The sequence below is a fragment of the Frankliniella occidentalis genome, unplaced genomic scaffold, assembly GCF_000697945.3.
Source record: "Frankliniella occidentalis isolate FOCC.00 unplaced genomic scaffold, Focc_3.1 Scaffold238, whole genome shotgun sequence".
NCBI lineage: Eukaryota > Metazoa > Arthropoda > Insecta > Thysanoptera > Thripidae > Frankliniella > Frankliniella occidentalis.
In genome coordinates, this window is record NW_026267364.1 from 183,877 (window position 1) to 189,129 (window position 5,253).

Here is a 5,253-nt window from a genome sequence, read left to right on the forward strand (position 1 = left end):
GGGAGGTGGCCGCGTATTGTGATTAGAGCCCCGGCCCGTTATGAACTATAGAGCGGCACGGAAATCTTCGAGATTAATTTGGAGAGATTACGGAGCGGATATAGAAAGGGGAATTATTTCAACGCGGCGGGTCGTATATATTTTGATACGCGCGGCGCGGAGGAGAGACGTCCTCACCGCGAGAAATCACCGTTCTCCTAAGCGCGGGTCTATATTTTCAACCGTCTTTTTAACGGAAAAAAGAAACAGCCCTTGATTTTTTTTTGGCGTGAAGTAAAACAAACGTTCTTGAGTAACCTCACCCCACCACCCCTCACACGTGCGTTCATTTGCCGCCTATAGCCTTCCGATTTCACAGCAAATATTGACTGATCCCTTGTCGGCGACTCGCGCTGCCCCTCTGTTTGTTTGCCTCGCTGTGTACTGCATACACTGTAATTGGCTTCATTTCGCGCGGGGTCAGTTACGCGCGACCGGCTGACGTCAGACATGGGTCGGTGGGGTGAGGTGAGGCGTGCAACGTGCAACATACATTTTTGTGGGTACAACGAACGGAATTTCGCCGCATTCAAGCGGGTGCAAGCCTACAGTGTCAGATTAGGTTGCTGAGAAAACCCCTGCGGGTTAGCAGTTAGACTGTATCGAACGCACGCCTGTGGGCGGGTTGCCTACTCGCTCGGGGCCATAGGGCGCCCGCCCGCCCACCCACCTGCAAGAGTGGAATACAACACTCCTTCATCCACCAGAGTTTTCCCAGCCTCCAGGTCCGAGTGCACACATTATTCTTTCTTGTTACGCACCACACTCTCAACTTGTTTACTTGTTATTAGAAAATCTGCCCAGTAACTACTTAAGTTTTCAAGAAACTTTAGAAATTCTTCACTACTTCAAGTTTTTCTAGTAGCACTATATACGTCTTCCTAGCACCGTAAGTAGAATACTGGGAAGACGGTAGTAATACTAGGAAAACATTCAGTACGTACTAAATAATACCTCGATAAATCACAACAGCACAAGACTAAATAAGTTACTGGGCAAAAGGTTAAGAGTGCAACACTGAAAATGGAAATGTGTTGTTTTAAGTGGACATCTTTAAAAGGTCTAAAGGGTTTACTGCCTTTACAAAGACATTAACCTCAAAATTTAATGAGCGAAAGGTACGACTTGGCACCTTTGTTTTCCCAGCGAAAGAGTTATTCTTTTAACGCGGCGGCAGGCAGCAGAAGCGCCGCCGTCTCTTCTCCCTCCTCGGCCGATCAGCGCCGCGGCTGAGGAGGGAGAGAGAGATTTCGCCGTCGAAGCGTGAATATGAGAGAGGAGCGGAACGGTGACCTCTGCGGCGGTAAAACGGTCCCCGGGGGGCGGTGGGGCGAGGCGGGGCGTCGCGGCGCCGGGGTGGGGGAGGGGGTGGGGGTAGCCCGGCGGACGCAGCCAGCTGAGAGCGGCTGAGAGGGAAAGGCATTTCGGGCCAAGGTTGGGGGAGGGCCTGAGGGGCCGGAGGGGCCGGAGGGTGGGGGATGATGTCGCGGCATGAGACAAGCTAAGATCTGGCTTCGTCAACACCGACCCCGCTAGAGGCGGGTGCCCCGGAGGACGGCCTCAGCTCTGCCGCGGACCTGCCGGGGCCGCTCCATCGCCACCGACTGACCGGAAAATGAGTATGAAATTTAACAAGAGAATAGCAAGGAAAGAATAATTAACTGCGCATCCGTTTGCAGCTCGTTTGTCAGTCGGTGGGGGTGGGGCTTATCCGGCGGCCGGTCGGGCCGACCTCCAACGCACCCGTGGGGGGCAGGGGCCGCGCGTGAGCTACGCTAAGCTGGACCTCGCGCCGGGCTCACGGACGGCCCCTCCCGAAGGGGGAAAGTTTTTCGGCGCACCTTCCGCGATGTAGCCGAGTCCTGGGAACACAAACAGACGCAGCTGCAGGTCCTGCGTCCCTCTACCGCCTTCGCGCGTCAGTAACAGCATTACAGGCGCGTCGGGCTGGCGCGGCGGGAAAGACTCGCCAAAGTCAAACTCATTTTCCAGCGAATTTGTAAGTCATACTCAATGGAGAAAAAAAAGAAGGAAATAAGTTTGAGGAGGCATGCCGCCTTATCTCGCCGCGCGAACCAAACAAAACAATTCACAAAAACATTGTAAGGCATACATTAACAATGCAAAGAAGTAGAGAAAAACAATTTTTTAAGACAGAAGGATGATGAAAAAAATGCATACTTGTTGCAGCACTTTTTACAGACTTTGAAGCAGTCACCTGGAGGCCCCATGGGCGACTCAGCAGCCAATACACAACCAACCAGCCAATAACGTGCTTATTAACGAACATTATAGACACTTGGCGCAGGCACTTTGATCACCTGATCCATCCCGTACTCAACCGTGACAGGAAAAAATGAACCCATACGATAAAAAATATCAACACCGGGGAAACTGACCTTTTCAATCACATACGATAGACGTCTAAAACAAAATATCGTGTTACACGGCGTGGGGGTAAGAGGTTGACGGCACATCGCTCGGTGAGGTGAGGGGAACTGAGGGGAGGGGGGGGGGCTCTCCTCAATAATAATGCAGGTAGCGACAAATAAGAAGGTAAGAACTCCCAACAATAAGCCATACATTGCGAAAGAAGAAGAGTCGAAGAGTCTACTCCTAGTGGGGAAGGGAGGGGGAGGGGTTTTTCACGACAATAGCAAGTGCGTTACTAGGAAATCTGGGGAGCTGCTGAGGCTGAGGGCGGTGCCGTCGACCTCCACACCTGTCAGAGTCTTGCCTTTACATACACCGCCGGGATACCGACCTACTTCCATCGATTGATAGTATCGATTATTGGGCAGCAGCCGACATTCCCAAATACCGGCGCTTGCAACCTCCGACCCGCGTCCTTCTATTAGGCCGTTTTATTGTAGCCGTTCAAACTTGACAATAACAATCATTACCAGATATGTAACTAAATTCATGTTCGTGACTGACTAGACTATCGTGGGGCGTTTATGCTGATATCAGCATATCTTACCAATGAGCGACATTCAGAGAATCTTGGTCTAAGAAGAAAATAATAGGGATTATAGTGCATGAGAATTATCGGTCTGGAGTGGAGAAGTCGGTGATCGCTCGGCTCGGCACCCACCTCAATAAAGTCCATGCAGGCCGAGCGACAGTCGCCGACAAATAGTCCCGCCGTGAATGTCGTGAATGAAGCGATTGAGGCCAGTTCCGAGAAAGGACCCAGCCCCTGTGGGTGGCGGGGCGTGGCGGGGCGGGGCAGGGTGGAGTCGTGGGTGGACGGTGGACGCCACAGGTAAATAGCACAGCTACACACTTAAATCTTATGAACTAATTTATTCACAGCTCACGGTTTTCTGTCATAATGCTCCGCTTAGGCATTTTTTATGCTCCAAAATGAATGCATATAATCGTGTTTTTTCACTTATTTCATAATGACAAAAATTTCCCTGATTCTGCAAAGCCTTTTTGTTGCGATATGCATGCCTCAAAAAGAAGATTCTCTGTGTAATGGCTACAATTTTATTAACTTGCATAAAACGCTGATAGAAGCACGCGTGGCAATGTAGTGTGTAGCTGTTTTACCGTAATTTCTTATACATATTTCCCCCATTCAAAGCCCCGTCCCCCCTCTCTCCGTTTCTCCGCGATTAATAACTCGCTTAAGCCTACAGAAAGCATTCGGGTATTACGCATCACAAAACACCCATTTTACTCCTCGGACTCCTCCCCCTTCTCTTATCGACATCATCGTCGTCATCGTTTTGTGAAAACCCCCTCCGCGCAGCTGCTGCTTGCTGCGAGGCCTCGGCGCGCGCGCAGCGTCCGAGGCCGGGGCCGGGGCGGCTAGCAGGGCTCCAACAGCCTCTCGGACACATTGATAGGCCGGACTGGGCCACAAAGATCCCCCCGGCCCCCGGCCCTCTTCTGGCTGGCGAGCCACGCATTTTTATTGCAACTGACATCTGACCGGCTGCCACCCTCCCCTCCCCTCCCCTCGCGGACACGACACAAAAACTACAAACAAGGCTGCTGCTGTTGCCGCGCTCAGCTCCGCCACGCCACTGCTCATTACATATGTATACCGCTCCCCTCCGTGACGTCACGTCATCCTCGCCACGACTCCTTTCGCCCCCACCCTCCCCCTCCTCCGCCACTATTAGCACGTCGAGTGACGCGCTGATGACATTCGCCCTCCCACAGCGCGCTCCGCTCCGCGCTGCTCCCCTCCGCCCCGCGCCCGGCCCGGGGACAGACAACACACCCCCGGCGCGGTACTCCTTCATGTGCTCCAGGAAAATGCGTTTCGAAACCCCCGCGAGCAGAGCGGAGCAGAGCGGAGGCAATGTAGGCTCGGCGTGATGACTTTTCAGTGTTCAAGGGCGGAGGGTAAATAGGGGAGGTGGCGCGGGCGGGAGAAAAAATATGGGGAGAAAAATATGCTCGCTACCCCCTGCTGGTATTCGAACACACGAGCCCGTGTCATCCTACCCTACCCCCCCTCTCTCTCTCTCTCTCTCTCTCTCTCTCTCTCTCTCTCTCTCTCGCTCGCTCTGTGCAGCCCGCGCCCCATGCTCGCGGCCCGCTGCGGCGTGTTGACACCCATCCCCGCCCCATGTTTTCGCTCTTTTACACCTCGACAGGAGTCGAACGGCGCGTCCTCCCTTTGTTGCCCGGCGCGATATAAAAGCAGTCTCTCTCTCTCTCTTTCTCTCTCTTTCTCCCCTGCGAGCCGGCGGAGCTGGCTGACAGCCGCTGTGGATGGATGGCCCGGCCACTCGACCCCTGTGCAGCACACCGCCGAGACATGAGTGGCTATAATGTATCGAAATGTTGCCCTCGGCTGACTCGACTCCTCGCGATAGAGAGGCCCTCCTCGCCGTGCTTCAGACCGCACCGCAACGTGAGGGAGCACGGCGACATTCCGATCGAGTATCGATGTCTCGAAGCACGCGAGAGATCGCGCGGTAGGTTCTTTTCCTGGATGCGGTCGAGTACGTCGTCACCCCACCACCGCCACATCCGCGTCAGAGAATTCCTAATGTGTGCCACTCGCGGCCTCCCCCGGGCGTCTCCCTGGAGCCCGTCGAGTCCACGCAGGTCGGGCCGGGCCCGCCGCGGCCGTCTCTGACGTGCGCGTTGACATGTGGTTTTCGCTTGTTGCTTTGGGATGACGAGGGATATGAGGCTTGCGGCCCTCGTGCTCGTGGGTCCCGCCGCTGCTAAGCTCCGGCTTATACGGGG

General features: G+C 54.2%; 1 protein-coding gene across 1 annotated transcript in view; it reads right to left on the reverse strand.

The window, feature by feature from the left end:
- LOC113211177 (paired box protein Pax-6) overlaps positions 1-5,253 on the reverse strand; it is a 67,324-nt gene that overhangs the window by 44,647 nt on the left and 17,424 nt on the right. The gene's annotated exons all lie outside the window — the stretch shown is intronic.